The sequence below is a fragment of the Puma concolor genome, chromosome F2, assembly GCF_028749965.1.
Source record: "Puma concolor isolate L17-30 chromosome F2, mPumCon1.1.hap2, whole genome shotgun sequence".
In the NCBI taxonomy this organism is placed as follows: domain Eukaryota; kingdom Metazoa; phylum Chordata; class Mammalia; order Carnivora; family Felidae; genus Puma; species Puma concolor.
The window spans coordinates 18,800,512-18,821,761 of NC_141684.1; the positions used below are offsets into that span (position 1 = coordinate 18,800,512).

General features: G+C 39.4%; 1 long non-coding RNA gene across 1 annotated transcript in view; it reads right to left on the reverse strand.

Moving 5' to 3' along the window:
* LOC147571869 (uncharacterized) overlaps positions 1-4,737 on the reverse strand; it is a 131,302-nt gene extending 126,565 nt beyond the window's left edge. Inside the window, exons 1-2 of the long non-coding RNA XR_015246896.1 lie at positions 4,533-4,737; positions 2,976-3,073 (exon numbers count right to left, since the gene is read on the reverse strand). This is a non-coding gene — a long non-coding RNA (uncharacterized LOC147571869). The remainder of the gene's footprint in view (positions 1-2,975; positions 3,074-4,532) is intronic.
* Positions 4,738-21,250: the final 16,513 nt, after the last annotated feature.

Here is a 21,250-nt window from a genome sequence, read left to right on the forward strand (position 1 = left end):
ATGGACTTTTTTGCTTATAACAGTCTTTCCAACATCCCCCTTTCCTCTATAAAAAAGCATTCCTCTCCTTTTGTTCCCTAGACTCGCCTAGGGTTCTGCCATAGCTTGCTCTTCTTGGATTGTAACTCCCTGTTTCCTAATAAACTCATTTTTTTTTTTTTTTGCTGATAAAATAACTGGTAGTTTTATTTTTAAGGTTAACAGTAGGTACTTAAGAATGACAGTTTTATTGCATTAATTCTAAGGACATTGCCAATTATATCACACAATGTCTTCTTTACATAGACCTCGATGAGAAATTTCTCTGAGTCTTCAGGTCTCAGTGTCAAGGTCAGACGCGTTTCCTTTTGGCAACTAGGATTTTTTTTTTTCTTTTTAACTTACAGACTCTATAAATGGGGTCAACTTCATGTGACTGAGGCCCTATCCTCAAAAGTTCCCTTGCTTGGATTTTAATGCTTTTCACTGTTTTGAAATTTTGAAGAATTTTATTTTTAAATTTATATTTTGTACATGAAGTAGCTTGGGACAATGCAGCATGCACTAAGCTTGAAGCTTCAGCTCATGTGCAGTACCCACCCCCCCCCCCCCCCGCAATGTATTCCTGCCTCCCTGAGATGGGTTCTTGACTTCCCATTGCTTTGCCTTGGGCCCAGCTGACCTCCCCTTCCTAGGCCCACCCAGATACTGCTGTTGCACCCTGCTCCTTTGCACCCCAGGCACTGCCTGGCCTCTCTCTCCCAGGCCGGTGAGCACTATGCACCCAGGGAGGGTTTGTGCAGAAGCCTGGGCCATGGAGAAGGAAGGGGTCAGATGATGTAGACCCTGTGGTGTCTCAGGCTGGGACACAGCAGTGGTGGTCTCTACTGTGATGCTTGGTTCATGTGATTGGTGGGGCAAACCTCTTGCTCACACCCTGTCTGGGTCCTGATCACACCCTAGCAAAGGATTTTCAGTCCTCTGGGGGATGCCTATTCTTGGTGGGTGGGGGCAGCAGGCTGTGGGAAGAGCAGACTGTTTTTCTTGCCCCCAAAGAGGGCATAGTATATAGGTCTTATGGCTGCAGGAAGGAGGACCCAGCAGCAGGTGGGCAAGTAAGCCAAGTGGGGGTCAGTTGGGGGGTGGGAAACACTCCCAGTCCTGTTGAGTCTGCTTCACCAGCCAGTATTCCCATGCCCGAGGGAGCGAGCCATTAAATAACAAATAAAAAACACCATGACAGGTCTAGAGTGAGAGCGTGGAAGAAAGGAAAAAGTTTCATGTTTTATTACATTTAATGGCATTTTTCCTGCTTTTTGAATAAGGGGGCCCCACATTTTCATTTTGCACTGGAGCCAGCAAATTATGTAGCTGGCCCTGCCTATAAATCACATACTAAATCATATTTTACTCATTACACTGGCTGCTAGGAAAATCAGAACAAAACTTACAAGCAACTTTAGCACAATATCAAAAAATTTATGGTATACATTTTGAACAGTGAAATAATCTTCGACCTGTCATTTTTTCCTATTTTCTTTGATTTTATTTTTCTTTATCTCTTCATGTACCCAAAGGGAAGAGATCTGATTTTTCATTTATCTTTGAAAATCTTAATTCTTTTTATGCATTCATCTAGGGTAAAAATAATCATTATTTAAATAGCAAGCTAATTGGGTGCTTGGGTGGCTTAGTTGGGTAAAAGTCCAACTCTTCATTGTGGCTCAGGTTCCTGGGATCAAGCCACGCATTGGGATCTGTACTGACAGCATGGAGCCTGCGTGGGATTCTTTCTCTCCCTCTCTCTCTTTCTGCCCTTCCCCTGCTTGCTCTCTCTTTCTCTCTCTCTCTCTCTCAAAATAAATAAATGAACTTTAAAAGGATCTTTTACAATAAATGAATAACAAGCTAATTGCACACTCTTACAGAACTCAATAAAAGTTTGTTTGATGGGACTTGTGACCACTTCCTTCACATAGGAATTTACCATCATTGTAGCTGGTACTATTTTCATGCTTCCCTCTCGTCACTTTCATCAGACTTGTGAGATATGAACCTTCCTCACATACTACAACATTGAATTATGATGCCATGAATAGAAAATGTGAAGTTCCACCTTTTATCCCAGCATTTCACAGAGCACACGGTTAAGAGAGGTCACTTTAGGGGCGCCTGGGTGGCGCAGTCGGTTAAGCGTCCGACTTCAGCCAGGTCACGATCTTGCGGTCCGTGAGTTCGAGCCCCGCGTCGGGCTCTGGGCTGATGGCTCAGAGCCTGGAGCCTGTTTCCGATTCTGTGTCTCCCTCTCTCTCTGCCCTTCCCCCATTCATGCTCTGTCTCTCTCTGTCCCAAAAATAAATAAAAACGTTGAAAAAAAAAATTAAAAAAAAAAAAAAAAAAGAGAGGTCACCTTATAAATATTGACTCTTACTTTATATATGTAAAAATGGTGGATAAGATACTCTGTCTTTTTAAAAAAATGTATAAGGATAGTCACTGCTCACTATGATGATTGGTTTTTGATCTCACCCCCCAACATTTGGACTGCTCACTAGAATAATCCATCAATCAGTAATTTTTTACTGATCAGCTACGGTATGCAGCTACTAGGTATGCGGAAACTGATGAACAAGGCAGAAGTTACCCCTAGCTGCAAGAGATTTCAGCCCTAGCTGAAAAGACAGTAAACAGTGTCATCACATATCATGATATGTTATTAAGGAAATAAACAGGATTATACATTACAGGTAAAAGTTGGGAGGAGTCTGGGACCTTCATTTCATAGAGTGATTTGAGAAGGCCTCTCTGAAAAAAAGTGATATTTAAGCCAGAGCTTTAAGGAATCTCGGAGGAGCTAGTCATTCAACATGCTAGGAGTATGTAGGTAGAAGAGAAAAAGGAGTAGGAAAAGAGTTGTAAGTATGGCTGAGGCATAGCAAGAATAGCTGAGAACTGTCCATGATACCCTTGGAGAGTCAGCCAGAAGTTGCCCTTACCTTCTTCCTGCTCTGCCCTCACTCCATCATTAAGGTCATTAAGTAGCTCCCTCTGGTGGTCACCACACGCAGACATCGTCACAGGACAAATCTGCAACCTATGGGAAGAAACATTTCCAAAGACACCAAGGAACAATGTTAACTAGGTGGGTAGGGAGAAAGCCAGCCAGGAAGAAGTACATGCTTAAATAGGTAGTGGTCTCCAACTGGCCCAAGAGGGAGCAAAAGGACAAGGTAAAATCAATTAATGCTGACAAGGGACCCAAAGTATAGATCCAGCTGCTTCTTGATTATCCGAGTAATTACTGCAGTTGATGTCAGCCTTTGACAAACCACAGCTTGATTCCAGTCTGTGACAAGACTTTAAGGTCAAAAGTTGAATTTCTAACTTCTCTTCACTATCGGAAATTTCTGAGAAAGGAGGGGACCAGAACAGTTGTGTCTAAAGTACTCTTAGTCAAACTTATGAGATGCAAATTTACCAGACTCTATCGGCCAGCCCCTAGGTCCCCTACTAAGGGATCCCTCTGCCTGATAGCCCTAAGTAGGTTCTAGATAATTCTAGGCAATTATAAACAATCTTTAACACTCCATGCAAGGGACAGTTATGGCTATTAAAAGTGATAATTATTTTAAAAGGTGTTCTGAAACTCCACACCCGAACAAAACTTTAGGTGTATGATGATAATGATGGCAGTGATGATGACAATGGTTGTATAATTCTGCTCCTTTATCCTAGTGGTGGTTTCCTAGAAAAAGCAAACCTGAGTTTTACTGGCAGAAATGATGCGCAGTAGGTGGTTTGCTTTGTGATTGAACCAACATCATCACATCCTTGCTTTAATGTAACCCTATTAAATAGAAGAAAACCATGTGAGATGGTTTTCCTTTAGTTGGAGGGCAGGGGGTGGTGGAATAAGGCTCCCTGAATGCCCTTTTTAACTCCAGGAACTCAAACCACTCCAGGATTCAAGGGTCTCAAGAACCCAGCCATAGTTTGACATTAAGCAAAGTTTTGAATGATTCTGAGGGGAGGAAAGGAGAGGGGAGGGATATATTTTGGGGTCAGATAAATCAAAGCACATTTGGCCAGACACTGCCCCCCTTCATTTCCAAGCACATGTGAATTTCCAGGGAAATTGAATCCATGTGTTCCTGATTCATTTACATTTAACTCTTCAAAATGCTTTGTAAGCCCTCCAAGAAGCCTTCAGTGTATCAAGCCAGGATGCTGGGCTTTGTTAGCTATGCAGGCACCTAACATGCTGAATGAATGGGACTAGGTTTTAAAGACAGAGCTAAGGAAGGTCAAACGGTTTGCAAATTTGACTCAACAAATTCCCCTTAATTTCTGGTTCCCAACTACCCGACTTCTGCAACATGGGCACAGAAATAAACATTCCCCTCTGTGGCACCCATCAAGCTGAGAGCTGCTGGCTTGGACACCCACTTTTACACAAACCTAAGCCTCTTTGATGGTCAGACACAGATGAGTTGACATTTGATAGGAGCCTTGTGCCTCCCAGTGTTAGTTTTCTTTTCCCCTGCTCTACTCACTTCCTTTTCTGAAGTGGGAAGGCTGCTGCTGCCACCCCTGAATCCTTGATAAGAATTGACGAGACCCAGGGGAGTGTGGGAAGAGTCTGTGACTTCAGCAGTTTGGCAGAAGTTCCGCGGAGACTTTCTGATCTTCCTCCACATGCTGAAAATCCCTAGAAGTCCTTTGACAGAGAGGAGGTTCAGAAGGGCAGTCTTCCTGTCCTCATTTCTATTGGAAAAAAATCATAAGAATAAAAGACAAAAATGATGGTAGCCACCAGATTACATCCTCAAAAAAAGCAGACATAATAAAAATGTTGCTCTCTTTGAGCGGCGGAGGAAAGAGAGATCAGTCACTTACCCCTCCCCACACATCTGAAATGCAGTCATAAGTAGACACACCCAATCTAGATTGCACAAAGGTTTTGGCAAAATCCTACGCTGCCTTCTTTATGTGATAATAGCTCAGACGCCTAACTCACAAACAAGGCAGGTTTCTACAAAAGAAATTGCCAGAGCTCACATGCGAGTATCATTTTCAAGGTATCTCCTCCTACCTTTCACTTGTGTTGTTTCCCCATCTTCAGTAAGTTCTGCTGTATACACGCTGAGAGTGTCTAGCCTCAGTCCAACAAAATCTTTGTTAATAGGTTAAACCCTGTTATAAGCTTGCAGAGCAATTTGCCATTTGCTTGTGTGATTACGTCAATAATCCCCGCTGGTGTTTTGTCTTATCTTGGGAGCACTTGCACCTGCCACCATATACATGTTCAAAAATATATACTGAAAGGACTCACCGAGGCTTCATGTATGCCAGTCAGGGTACATTACATTCCCTTTGGTGCTCACAGTGACTGTTGGGGGTGTAAGCTCTTAGGATCCCCATTTTTATAGATGATGAAATGGAAATTTAGAAACATACACATGACCATAAGAGGTCAGAGAGTTAATAAGAGATAGAATTAGGATTCAAGGGTAGGTTGGTCACAGCCTAGTAACCTCTGGTCTTGTAAGACCCATTCAAGCTAGGCTTAGTGAATATGGACTTCACTCTCAATAAATGAATTTCAATTCACACCACAAAAGGAAGTACCTAAGATCTGTGAAAGCTGCCTCACGAATTGGCAGAAAAATACCTCTTGGTCCTCTTTGTCTGGCAGATATTCCGTGAATTCCCCTCTGGAGCCAGCCCACATCGTTTACTTTTTTGAGTGTACCAATATATGTTACTTAATGCATATACTCATTACCTGCATGCCTATAGTTTGTCTAAATTTTGATCCAAGATTCTAAACTCTGAAAGCTGAACATACACAATGACTATAAAATTTGAGAGCCCTAAAGAGCTGATAATAACTTTCTTATCTTTGATTTTAGCTTGCTTTTTCTCTGCCTTGTGAAATAGCTCCTTGAGACCCACAGCCTTGCGAGGTTCCCTTCAACATGTGCATTGTCCGCTAGTTTAGGTAAGGGCAGTAAAGTGATTTGGAAGCAAATCCGGGACTTCAAGACACCTAAGAAATTTTGTAATCTTCAGTGAACATTCCAGTTTGAAGCATTTCTTCATTTTGAAGCTTATTTATTTATTTTTGAGAGAGAGAGAGAGAGAGAGAGCATGAGCTGGAGAGGGGCAGAGAGAGAGAGAGAATCCCTGACGAGGGGCTCAATCTCCTGAACCACAAGATCATGACCTGAGCTGAGGTCAAGAAGTCGGACGCTTAACTGACTGCGCCACCCAGGCGTCCGCTAATTTGAAGCATTTCAACCTCAAGTTAACCAAGTATATGCTTCTGTGTGCGTTGTGTGTGTAAAATTGGTTCTGCAAACTGTAAAGCACTGTGCAAATATTAGTTGCGGTTGTTTAAGGAGAAAAGAATCACACTGCTGGTGAAGTCTGCCACATGACTTCTGCTTTTATTGCTTTGGGTCTGTCTACTCATTCTTTGGGATTCTGAGCTTTACAGAAAACACCAGAATGGTTCTTTTCCTGAAACCCATTAGTAGTACAGACAGGACCACCTTCAGGCAACACTTTAAAAACTCAGTGAAGAATTACAATCCGTAAAGGGATTTAAGAACACCATGGCGTGATCAACCTGACAAGATAAGTTTTGAAGCAGAGAATTCGATTTGAAAACATCTCTGAAGCTTTTCCAACAAAGATTGTTATCTCTCAGTGGAGGCACTTCACAATCGAGTGCAAAAAATATTAATGTTCTGAACTGTTCTATAGCAGTGCTTCTCAAATTTTAATGTGTTTCATGAATCACCAGAAGATCTTGTTAAAATCCAGATTCCACTATATGAGGTCCAAGCCGGGGCCTAAGACTCTGCATTTTATCAAGATTTCTATTTCCAGAGATGATATTGGCACATGAGCCACAGTTTGAACAGTAAGGTTCTGGAGAATGGTGCAGTATCGCTTTTAGACGTGAGAATTAGGAACCAGACTCAGAGTTTAGACTGTGTGGCTTGGGGTTCTACCTCGGCCACTCACTATGCGATCTTGGCCAAAGATGTTTACTTCTCTTTGTCTTCTCCACATATGAGAATGAAGAAAATATTAGTACTTACTTCATAGGCTGTTGGGGTCAACTACATAACATATTTTTGCAACCATGCAGTTGGCATCACACCTTACACATAGTAAACATGGAGTAAATCTAAGCTAATTATTACTATTCTCAATTGTGTCCACAGAGAACGCGGCCTTTTGATACAATCCCTTCTTCAATATTCAAAAGAAAAGTAATTTTCTCATCTAAAATACAAAAATCATGACAATATTTTAAATAGTTTTTAAGTTTATTTATTTATTTTGAGAGAGATAGAGCGAGCAGGGGAGGAGCAGAGAGAGGGAGAGAGAGAATCCCAAGCAGGATTCTGCGCTGAGAGCACAGAGCCCAATGCAGGGTTCAAACTCACTAACTGTGAGATTATGAGCTGAGCCAAACCAAGAGTTGGACGCTTAATCGACGAAGCCACCAAGGGCCTCAACAATTTTTTTTTTTCCAAATAAAAATAGAACATGTGAAAAGATTTTTAAAGTTCCTTGTGGGAAAAATACAGTCAAGTGACAAGCTATGTTTAGTAGGCATATTTATGATAGCCTTTAATGCCTGAGCGTTCTCCAAAGTCTATTTGTGTATTTGTAGTCACTTCTTTATGATCAGTATTCCTTATTCGATCCCATATTCAAATGGAGGTCATTGTGTTCAAAGTCTCAATGGAAATTCTCACCAAAGTAACACACGAGCTGTATTTTTGATCACATCATGATCTGCTAGCCGAAATCAATCACAAGAGCCTCTCTCACTTTATTGTACTCTATTCTGACTGGGTGTTTTCTTCTATTACTCAAACAGTGGGAGAGGAGGATCATGCTTTGTTACTGTTCTATCGATTTACTCCCAAATGGAAACAGTCCTTTTGCCTACTTATCGACATTTATTTCAAAGAGAGAGAGAGAGAGAGCCAGACAGACATGCTCTTAGCCCTCAGGACTAATGCTTTTTAAAGTACTTGCTATGTCCCATGGACTATTTATTCATTTAACATATATTCATGTGTTAACCCATTTCACCCCACAATCCGCTGAGGAAGGACTATTTTTACCCCCATTTCAGAGAAGGGAAAACTGAGCATCCAGGGTTAGGTAATTTTGCCCAAAGCCTGCCAGCATGAATAGAGAGGACTATAACACAGAGATGGGATTCAGTCTCAGCAGTCTAGATCCAAAGTTCTCATACTTGATCATTATTAGATCAGGTTACCACGTTGCCTAAATCCAGGGCTGGGCCTAAGGTTTGCTGAGTGAGGCACTTACCTCAGAAGCACAATTTAAGGGGACACAAAAAACTCAATAATCAAGACAAATCATATGTTAATGTGATTTTTTAATAAAAAATAATTTTAAAAATCATGATTAATAAACATTTTATATATATAAATATCTTACATATATATATATATATATATATATATATAATTTATTTATTTCGAGAAAGAGCATGAGTGAGGGAGAGGGTTTAAATTTTACCTTTTGAGGATCTGAGGAAGGAGTTAACCTTTTAAATGGTTTACACTTTTGAATTAATACGTACCTAATCATTTATCCAATGTAACAAAGGAGAATTATCTGGCAAACAGTGACCAGCCCAGGTATGCTAAAAAGTTTGAGGCAGTGCTGATCTGTGCCCACCTATAGTTCTGTTGGGGTTTTTTGAGTAAACTTGGGATTGAATTCTCTCACATATACCTTTCAAATCTACGATAATTCTGAGTAACCATTTAAATTAGGAGTAGAAGGAAAATGATTCATTTTTACAGGAATAAAATAGATAAAAAGCTGTATTTGATTATGAGATATCTTTGTGTTCTTAAAAAAAAAATAGAGTCCCTGACCCTTCTAAATGTTTTTCCCTTCTGCCACTATGTAAACATGTCTAGGCCAGACTCCTAGAGGGTAGGAGACCTTATGGAACCAAGTAAGTCATTCCAGCTGAGTCCCTCTTCCTGCCCCTCACCAGACCAACAAGTTCCCAGATGACCTAGATACTGACTTCAGGCACATGAGTCAGCCCAGCCAAGTCCAATGAGCATAGCCCAGTTGCTCAAATCATTAGCCAAACAAATGGCCATCATGTTAAGCCATGAAGTTTTGAAGTAGTTTGTTACTACACAGCATTAGCTGATTGATACAGAAAGATTCATGGAAATGTTAGCAGTGACCTATCATGCCAGAGGCAATGGTGATGTTTTCTCAGCTGTGGGAAAACCACTAGCCCCTGACTAATGAAGAGCTGGCTTAGTTGTACCTTCTTACTAGAAAGAGCGAGGGCGTTTTCTAACACACTTCTGGGATCTACTCTAAATCATTGGCAACCTCCTCTTTACAGTCAGTTCCATGCATGTGACTTCCTTGAAATTGCTTAGTCTGATAATCAGATTCTCTTTTCAAGTTGCAAGATGTCCAGTGGGTAGCAGATATCACTTTGAGGATTAACATTTCTCCTTTTTTATAGGCATCCCTAAGCAAAGCATCAACCATAATCCTTGGAAAACCATGCTTTTGGAAGCTCTGGTCTATATACTGACAACATGGAATTCTTCCCAGTTGGTGGATGGGAGGGTTTCATACTCTACCTTCCTATTTCTTGATGCTCTTTCAAATTGATTCTACCTTACCACACGCCCCACCCTACAACTCCCTAAAACAAAGGGAGAGGTAAAAGACTTATTTCCAGGAGAAAAAAAAAAAAAAAAGGAAAGGCAAATAGCATCTATTGAGTTGGTTATAGACTATAGTTTTCCAATTTTATTTAAATCCTAAAACACATATTAAATAGACAAGCATTCTTTTTTTTTTTTAAACTTTTATTTTTTTTTTTTCAACGTTTTTTATTTATTTTTGGGACAGAGAGAGACAGAGCATGAACGGGGGAGGGGCAGAGAGAGAGGGAGACACAGAATCGGAAACAGGCTCCAGGCTCCGAGCCATCAGCCCAGAGCCTGACGCGGGGCTCGAACTCACGGACCGGACCGCGAGATCGTGACCTGGCTGAAGTCGGACGTTTAACCGACTGCGCCACCCAGGCGCCCCACAAGCATTCTGATTTATGCTCTTGTATCTTGAGCTGAAACTATTGGGCGAGACTATGATGTAAATAATACTTTCTTTTTTCTGTTTTACATATGAAGACTAGGCATAAATAGATTAAGTAATTTTATCCACTGCAACAAGACAACTTCTTGAGGAAGAGAAGTTAAGAGATCCTTTGGGGAGAAAATCAGCTCTCATAGAGAATTTGAACTTTAAGCTGAAAGAATATTTATGAGAACTGAAGGTGTCACAAAGTGGAGGATATATTGATATGTTAAAGTTGTTAAAATACAGTTTTAAAGGGAGATTAAGGAAGGCTTATTTTGAATATGGAGTAGTGTAAAAGGGCTAAAAAAAAGGTACGTTTTTTCTTTTCTTTCTTCTGTTCCTCCTCCTCTTCTTCTTAATACTATTATTATTAATTTTATGAATCTGAGTCACATTATATGTGTACCCCACACCTCTCTCTCTCACTCATAACAGATAAATGGGCAAAGGGTCCTGGTTTCACTTCACAATTATGTGTGCTTTCTAAAAAGCTATTATCTCGCAACTTGGATTTTCCTTTTTTGGTCAGATCCTTTGTTAGAAGAAGGGCAAAGGCAATAAGCAATAAAAGAGCTGAAGTACACCAGAGACATGGATAAACCACCGAAGACACCATTGGTCCCCGCATAATCAAGAGCTGGTTCTGTGGTCCCCTCCTGCCGGAAAGAGTGAAGACTTTTGCTAATACACACTGGTATCAACTCTAATCATTGACATCCTCCTGCCTGCAGCTGGCTCCACATGTGTGCCTCCCCTGAAAGTGCTCTCACTCACTCACATCCTAGCTCACACGTCTTTAGCCTCCTTTCTTGTTTGGGTAGGTGTTTTCGGTAAGTGCTCTATCCTGTTATTTACAAGAGGGGCCAGTTTCTTGATGTTATTAAATCCCAGTTCCTCTATTAAATCATTCCCTTAATCCCACACTGCCTTTGTGCTTATAATTGCACTTCACATTTGTCATAGAAACGTGTCGCCTTGAGCTGCGACATTGTTTTGAAAAACAATGAGAAGTTTGCCACTACAGGCTCCTCCCACTCTCCACTCCCTGGCTTTCTTGTGTTTTCTTCTTTTCCTGTTGAATTCAGTATTGTAGCCACTAAGTGCTTAAGCATATGAATCCCAGCGACACCACCTTTTGACCGTTATCAATTTACTGAGTCTCAATTTGCCTGTCCAAAAAAGTGGGCCTATAATGATGCGTGTGCCTACCTCCCAGAATCACTGTGGGGATCAAATACATTGAAGCAGTGTGGCCCGGTATCTGGCGCATACTAACCTCACAATAAACACTGACTGTCGCTCTCATTATCTTTATTCTAGGTTCATGAATAGGTCACTGTAGTTAATAATTCCCAAGCTTTTATCAGGACCCAGAGATTCTGACTGTTCGGCATCTGTCTTCCGTATGCTTCTGTGTTACCTTCAAACTTTTCCTCTGCCCACATCTATGAAATGATTCATAATAAATGAGGCTTGTAATTATTGACATATTCATATAGATGTCCACAACTCAAATATAGGACTTTTTTGGGGGAGGGCAGGGAGTTTCATGCACCATATGTTCAATTTTTCTCCCAAATGTCTACATCTTGAAAGATGCTATGCCCAAGAGGTAGGGAAGATGTAAGATCTGCGATGTGAAAGAATGTGTGGGGCAGGCCAAGTGCAGTTACAGCCTAGTGACTCCTAAAAGCATCCCACCTGGCTCTTTATTGGAAGGCCATCTTGCAGGTGAGGTGGATGGAATAACAACTGGCAATGAAAACACCAATATTAAAGATGAGAGCTGGTTCTCTGTATTCTAGTCTTTACGTATCTTGTTATACGAGATCAGGGAAGAAGGGGTGGGTAGACGGAAAGTATCCGTGTACACAGCTATGAGTGGAACCTGACCGAAAACAGCAAAGCAATAACACAGTCCTTATCTGGCCATATTTCAGACAAGGCTCAAAGGCCTGTTTTGCACAAGAGATGACTAAAAGCAACTTCCACAAATTCAGAAACATTTCTTTCATCATTCTTGTAATTGCTGGGAGTTCAGGCTGTCTAATACGGGCAAGGCTAAAGTTCCCAGGTGACTTATGTGAAAACCGAGGCTTAGTGAGGTTGAATAAATGGCCGATGATCATCCTATGAGTGTCACAGGCAGGGTTAAGTCCAGACATGTTTGAAGCCAGAATCCTGGTTTTTGCTGCTGCAACACAAAGAAAAGTGACAGGGGGCAAGTTGTCTGGTGTGAAGACAGGAAGAACTGTTTGAGAGAATGGTCTGTGAGGAGACATGTTTATCTAATCAGCTCAGTCACCTTGGTATTTCACAAAGACACATCTGAATCCGGGGCTGAGAATCCCTCCATTTTCAGCAAACAAGATTATACAAAAAGACACATTCTGCATGGATCCATCCTATCCCATGGTGCAAGGCAAAGGTGGAACATATTGTTTTCTGAGATCCTTTTTAAAAGTTGAAATATTCAAAGAGGACTTTGATTCAGGATAAATTCACTTAGCTTTCTTCTACTTTTTACTCTATGGTGCTTGTTACATTTATTCTGTAGAGACAGTAGTATTTCCAATAAATATCTGACAAAATAATCCATCATGCAATAGATCATTATAAAATTGAGAATTATATAGCTAATGCCAAAAGAGAAGGAAAGAGTAGGGGCCATATCTAATTCTCAATTAGATTCTTACTAGTAATAAATTAAGATTGGTGATAACAATAAAGATGCTGACCATAGAGGGAGAAATGAGGGGGGAGGGAGGCAAAGAGAGAGAAAGAAAAGAGGCTGAAAAAGGCAAAAATGAGTGAAAGAAAGGGAAATTGCAGAGAAGTTTAGGTCAGTGGGAGCCAAAATGTATTACAAAATTGTGGAAGCTTCAAAAATATGAACGCATATGCACACTCACACACAACCCAGGATCAAAAGTCAATCTTACTTCAATGTCTAGGTTCTTTAGCATTTTGTTCTCCTTTAAGAAAGAACCTAATCATCATTTGGTGGATAAGCCCAAATTTAAAGCAATTTGGGATCCTTGAAGAAAGACCCAGAGAGCATGGGCTAAGGTGTCATTCAGACCTGGGCTTAGCTTTCGGCCGAAACACTTCACCAGCTGTAGTGTTGGGGAGGCTATTTGTATTTTCCTGAAAAGCATCCTCATCTTTACAAGCCCTGTAGGTTTATTAGAAGAATTAAGTAATATTATATATGATGTTTATCGTATATATGTAATATACATGTAACATATATCTGATAACACGATGTCAGACATGTTATCTATACATGTGAAGTGTCTGACATCACGTTACAAGTGGTTTGATCCAATAGCCCATTCTTATGAAATCTTGGTGACCAAGTTTACGCTTTGCATTTTGTCCAACTATTACTCCCAGTACTGAGATCACACCAGTGATCGAGTTGCATTTTTTTGTGACTATTTTTTGTATTTCCCAGCAAGAAGAAGAGGAAATGCGTCAAAACTAGTCAGGCATGCACACTCCAAAACCACTTAAATGTTTAATAAATATACCCATCTTGCACATCCAAACATCTAAATCTCCTACCTAACAGTTCTTCCTTGATTATATAGTTGGACAAATTCTCAATGACACAAATGGTCATTAGCAAATATATTTTGCTAATCATTTGAAAAATTGAAAGCAATCTAAATGATCATCAACAGGAAAACTGTTTAGTAAAGTTCTGTATTCATATTATGGAATAATACGCGACCCTTAGTAGGAATAAGATAGCTCAGTGTGTTACTGACATGAGAAAAAATGTCCACAATATATTCTAAAGTTAAAAAAAGTTGTGAAGCACTATGAGTGATATGATGTCATTTGTGTCATAGAACATATATGTATTTTATAAAATATGTATATGTGTAAGTGTATCATATTTTCTGAATTTGTTATAATCTCCAGGGAGTGATAATAATAGGTCAAAATGAGAAAGGAAACATTTTTTCATAAATCAGAAGCCCAAATTTAAATTACATGTTATATTAGCTTCCTATTGCCCTGGCAACACAGTGCACCCAGTGACTTGGGACAACACAGGTTTATTTCTTACAATTCTGGAGATCAGAAGTCTGAAAGGGGTTTTCGTCTAAAATCAAGGAGTAAGTTGAGCTGCATTCCTTCTGGGGCTTCCAGGGAAGAAGCCATTCCCTACCTTTTCCAGCCTCTGGAGGAGGTCTGCATTCCTTGGCTCTTGGGCCTTCATTCCTCTAGTCACTGCTGTGTCACCCACACCTTTTTTCTCACTCTGACTCTCTTGCCTCCCTCTTAGAAAAGGCCTTGTGATTACATCAGGCCCACAAATGATCCAGGATAATCTCCTCATCTCAAGATCCTTTAATTTACTCATGCAAAGTCTATTTTGCCATGAAAGGTAGCTTATTCATAGGTTAGGAGGTAGATGTCTTTGGGGGACCACTATTCTGCCTACCATGCATGCCTTTCTGTTTTGTAAAATCTGTCATCTTAAGAATTACTTAGTTGGCCACTCACTTGTTACTGATTCTCTTCCCAAGCTCTATATGGAAAGAAACATAAGTTCTTTCATTTGCATAAGACATTAGCACAATGTGGAAGGAGAAAATGAAGGAAGGAATAAAGAAAGGGAGAGAGGAAGGAAGAGCATGCTCTGTATTTCTGTGCCTGAAAATAATGAGTGCTCAAAACTACTAGATATGATACATTCATTTATTCCCTAAATAATAAGTTCTAAAAATGAGCAGAATGGTCTCCAAGGCATTGCTCACATCACACAAAAAAAGAAAAAAAGAAAAAAGGCAGGGTGGGGGAAGGGAAAAAAAGATGATCTCTGTGCCTTTTAGGAATTTATCATTCATTTGGAGGGACAATGCAGGCGTATGAAAACACTAAGAATAGTGCAACATAACATCCCTATCAGTGAATAAAGATAGTTTAAAATGAGTTTTTGGAGATGGATGACAAGACCACATAGTAAAGTAATGGTCACAGGACTTAATTCAGTGATAGTTTCATGAATGGAAGATTTGAATTGGGCTTTACATGAAACAAATGAGTATGAAATGGTAAGTTGCAGAGGTCATTTACAATAAACGCAATCAGAGGGAAAGGAAATAACCAAGGAAGAATTGATGGAAAATTTTGGTTAACATTGCAGCTTTACTGGGGATGAGAAGAGGAACTTGGAAGGATATGGAATGTGTGTCCAGCCGAGGAAGTGACGAGTTGAGTAGGCAAGGACTAAGATTAAAGGGGGCAAACTTTGTAATGTATGAATGGCCATTGTGTATTCCCAGCAGACAAGTGAAATAATGTGACTTTTGGTCTTAATCATCTACCTAGACCTTCTTCCATTTTCTGATAAAGATATAGTAGTACTAAGTAGTCTATAATTAGTTAGGCAAATTGGCTAGTTTTTAAATTCTTTTGAAGGATATTTTAGTCAGAGTTGGAGAGTTTGAAAATCTTACTTCTCTTGAGACTGACAACGGTAATCAAGAGGAAAGAAAAATAGCAAAGAAAAGCCAATGGGGGGTTAAATGATCTCTGGATCACTGGCACCCCCTGGTGGCTAACATGAAAATCCAGGGTCAGGAGAAACCGTGGACCATCTCAACAAAGTCATTAATAAGCAATGTAAAAAACAGATACGTGTTTGATAAGTAACTTCAGGCCACTGTGGAGGAATATATTGTAGGTGGGGGATAAGTAGATACAAAAAAGACTATAGCTTTAGATCATTCATAAATGATTGGGCAATTACTTAACAAAGGTGGTGTGTTAGATTCTGAGAACAATAAAGGGAGTCAAGACACATTTAAGAGTAAAACCCAGCAGGAGTACCTCAACTTTATAAATGAGGCAATTGAGGTTCACGGAGATAAAATAAAATGCCAAAAGTCATACAACTAGTAAAGTAAGATCCAGTATTTAACTTCTAGCGTATCTGTTTCCAAAACCCTAGGCTTACCCAGCACACAACTACAACTCCACAATACGAAAGGACAAAAAAGGATAAAAAAGTCCATGTCAACTCACATGCTCTATCTAGGCCCTGAAATTGAGAAAGAAAAAAGCAGTCTTCAGGCATTCAACATTTTTTGAAGAATAAAACACAATTTTTATAAAAATATAGTTTCTCAGAAGGTTTACAATGTGCCTTTTTTTGGAGGTCCTTCTATGTAATAAGATACCTGTTTATTTGTAGTTAGGTTTGAATGCAGAAGACCCCATTTATTTCTGCACTGGCACATGCAGCCAATTGTCAGTAAGGTAACACTTACGGAGAGCCCACTCTGGGCAGAAAATTAAACATGATGTCATTAGAATATCATTACATATTGTAGCCAATGTATGTACCTATTCTGGCAGCTTATCATCAAAAAGAATGATGGATCATAGGGAAGTTGCTGTAAAAACATATGTCAGAAACATACACAGACACACAGACAGACAGACACACACACACACACACACACACACACGCACAGGAAATACAAACTGTAGAAATCAGTCTAGAAACCTGACTGTCCAAATGGTAGCCACTAGCTTCATGTGGCCATTGAGCCCTTATAACATTCAGTCCAAGCTGAGATGAGCCAAAACTATTAAATACTCACCAGATTTTGAACACTTAGATGTGATAAAAATGTAAAATATCTCATGAATAAATTTAATATTCCTTATGAGCCAAAATGATAATGTTTTTGATAGATCTGATGAAATAAAATATACTATTAAGATTAATTTCACCTGTTTCTTTTTACTCTTTTGTTGTGGGTACTAGAAAAACTGAAATTACTTATGTGAATTGCATTTGCAGGATCACATTATATTTCAACTGGACAGCACTGTTCTCCACTTACTTTCTAGAGGCATTTTAGAGACTGTTCCCTTGAGAGGCAGACAAATGAATGGGATGTGTCTGGATGTGTCCAAGTTTGTGTTATATCTTTTCCCTAAACATAGTCTTCTCTAGCTACTATCAAATTTCTGAGTTCAAACTCCACTGCCCAAAAGACTGTTGAGGAAGGCTACTTGTCTACAAGTCCGCATTTTTGCATTGCTATTGTTTATTTTCAATAAATCCCTAATGCTGCCTTCAAAGGTTATGATTTGGATGTCAACTCTGCATTCATATTGCATGACATCTCATTCTTTCTGTGCCACCTCAATAAAAAAAAAAAGAAATGTGCTGATACCTATTATTTAAGAACGACGTCATTACCAAAAAATATTACAATGCACCATGTAATGCCTTGCCTTGGTCTTAAGTTATGGAAAATCATGAGATTATGGCTCTTGACCTCAAGGAGCTGAAGAGAAAAGACAAAGACAAATATAGAAGGTGAAAATGCACATTATCCTACATTGTGAGAAATGAAAATTTCAGTGTGGTATCGAAACTAAAGATCGATGAGGTAGTTAATTCGTAGGGCTTAACTGGAAGAATTTGAATGGAAGAATGAATTGGGATTGGATACAGGAAAGCCTCATTGAGTTCATTTCTGTTACATTCCACTTACTCTGACGTCCTCAGCAAAAGATTTAACCTTCTTCGGGACTAATTTCCTTACCAGCTACCACAGCCTAATACACTGTTTGATTGATATTCAGTAAGCTTTGTTGAACTAACACATGAATATGTCTAGAAAATGGAGGTACTAATTCATATACAGTAAAGTTTTCGTGGGCATTAAATTCAATGACTGTAAATTTTAGATCACGATAAATATTCTTGCTGTTTATTCAGTATTGAACACCTACTGAGTGCCAGGCACTATTCTAGGTTATGCCTATTACCTGGATTTTGAAGTAAGGGTAGTGCTTAGGCAGTGAGGAGGGAGAAGTGTTCCATGTAGAAAGGGTTGGAAAAACACAAAGGGATACATCCTTTATTACTATATTTTAACTGGTTTCCTTGCTTCCAATCCTAAGCAAGGATTGTCCCTGTGAACAACTTTTGTACTTCTAGCACGTATCTTTGGGGCCCCCATGTCATGGTCCCTTGACCACTCTTGGTTGCAATTGCAGTTGAGGTGGATATTTTCACAGGAGTTCATACTTACCTTGTGATGACATCGTTCCTCAAGCACATTCCTCCCTTCTCCATGCTTTCTACCAAAGTGTCTTCTCTGATGCCACAAGAGCACAGTGGGTGCATCCACAAGTGCATCCAGAAATATAGGAGACTTAAGAACCCAGGGACATCCTTCAACCAATGGGGAACTGGACTCCATAGATAAATTCTCCTGCTCTCCATCCTTAGATGGGACAATTCAGGGTTATTCTGGACACTTCTCAGAGGTTCGAATAGAATCGAGCCTTTGTTACCTACAGCAGCAACCTCAATAATACTTTCTCATTTTACTTCTTCTCTTTCCCTGTTGCTCTTCCTTATTCCTGCTTCCTGGAATCACTGACCAAATAAACAACGTTTACCCAGGTCTATGTCTCAGACAGTGATTGAGAGGAGCCCTAAGAGAAAACTGCCAAGACATCACTGTTAGGAAGTGTTGCCATCTTAAAGCACAGTTCTAATCTCCCTTCAAGTCCCAAGTGAAACATCACTGCTCAATGAAGTGCTCATAGCCTGCAGCTTCCCAGACTTAACAGTTCACAATCATCCCTATTCCCTCCTACCTGGTGAATTTGAAAATATGGAATCCTTGAATAATGAGAATCATCTGTGTATATATGGCACATATACATGTTAAAACCGAGAACACAAAGCAAGAGGATTATAAACACAAAGGCTATTTGTGTTCCTCCTTAGACATGTCACACAAAGCCACTCTGTTACCAATTTCCATAAGAAATCAAATCACTACAAAATTTTAGTAATTTTACAAGTTTTTGCCAAAATATCCAGGAGGTCATATAGATGCATCACATCTGTACCACACAGTCTTTCATCAACCTGCACACTGTCCTTATCGGCTCTTCAGCTTCTTCTTAAGTCCATGCCCTCTTATTTCAGAGAGGTTAAATAATTCTCTTTTTCTTGGAGCCAGGATCTTTCTGATACACTTGGTCCGGTCATAGTCTCAGGATCCCTGACTACCTAGGGGGCCCTGTGAACAATTTCTTTCCCCCAAAATATAGTGATCCCTTCTCAAAAGAAATCATTTCTCTTCTGCCTCATTAAATTTGTATCACTTACTATAATATTTAAAGCTGCTTTTCATCATGACTGTAACCCATTTATTGTGGGATTCTAGCATCCTACATTTCATGAGATCTGCTCCTCTCAGGATCTGCATTCTGGTATCACAAGAGATTGTATTTACAGGGTAAGCAGCTATTGAGCACCTCCCATGTTCACAACTCTGTCCTAGTTGTTGATGGGGTCATAAAGAATGTGACACGAGTCTTGCCCTTGAGCTTACTACCACCTGTTGGGGGAACATACAGAGTAAAGCAATTCCACTACAAAGCAGATTTTTACCTAGAAGCAATGGTTCAGTGGCCACTAATCATGTGTGTGTGTGTGTGTGTGTGTCTGTGTACATATATATAATATGTACATATATTTATGTAAAACATAACCTTCATACAAGCGTAAGGAGTTTCTTTCTTTTGGGCTTATAACCAAAAGGAGAGTGGTCAGGTCATAAAGTATGTGAAAATTTGGCTTTGTAAGATAATGCTAAATGATTTTCCAAGTGGTTTCCAGGGGGTTACATCAATTTATATACCAATATCAATTTATTGGTCTTTAATTTTGAAATGCATTCTTCAAAGTGTTAGCTTTTTTTTTTTTTTACTTCCAAACAAATACACTTTCCTACTTATTCAAAATCTCCGGCTATGTCGCAAAGAAATGTGAAGCAGTTTATAATACTGCCTTCAGTAAATTCAGAAAGTGAATAGCATCGTCTTACACAATAGGAAAAATTACTACTATAACTAGTTAAATTAAAATTATGCTTAGAAAAATAAGAGAACATATAGAACCCAACATTCCGTGGAAGAATGTCAGAAGTTCCTACATTAAATGCAAAATTTGTGTTTCTATGTACAAGATTTTAGGAAAACACAACTTTCCTTAAATTCTCAAACATTTCTGTGACCCAGAAGATGCTAAGAATCACGACTAAAAACTAAAACAAACAATTACTGTACCAGAATTCTGGAATAAAGTATTTGAAAAGAAAAAAAAAAATAGTCTTAAACTTCCTAGAAATTTCCGCAAAGGAAGGCACATGATTTGTTATATAGTTTTCACAGGATGGAAGGAAATGTACATCTTTATCTTAATAATTATTCTTTCCTCTATCATTTAGAAATCATATGAGCTTTTATGGCTCATACTGAAGTTGAACCTTGAAGGATAGTGCAAATTTAAAAAATTAGCTATTGATAATGCATCGAATAAAACCCCTGAGTCAGAAAAATGGCAAATTACCTATAGAAAAAAGAGAGAAGCTGCAGTGAGCACAACACAGAAATTATAAAATATTTCTAGCTAAGGAGTGTGAGGCAAGAATTAATACACAGCACATGTGAGAGTTTTCTCACCCCGAGTTAGCAAGAGGCAAGTAGCAAAGGAGGGCCTCATTCAACACGGACTACATGCTTTGCTAGGAAAAACAGTCACATTTGACCACCCTGGGAGAGGCTTATAAAACTCTTCTGAGCTAGTAAAGGAAAAGACCCAGACAATTAAAACAGGAACTACCAGCTGAGGAAAATCTCCACTGGTGTTCTTGCGTACACAGCCACATAATGAATAGAAGAGTGGATATGGCAAACCTCCCCAAAATCCTTCTTGGGAAGGAGTGAGCAGGTGGCCCTCATCAGGAAGTGTTTGCTGGTTTGGGTTCATGAAAACCCATCAGACCACTGAGAGGCCCTATTCTCTTAAAATAAAAATAAAAGTAAAACAAAAGTTTGGTTTTATGCCTTTGTCAACAGGATAGTGGGTATTTCCTCTGGGATTTAGATGTTTGTTTTACTAGTGTCTCAGATTTTTGTGATGTATGGCTGTTAAAATTTTATACAGGAGATTTTCCTCAAATGTTCCTATCTGCTTACACGTGTGGTTGATGGAGGAGTCCCCTTAAAATATTTTCTGTTATTG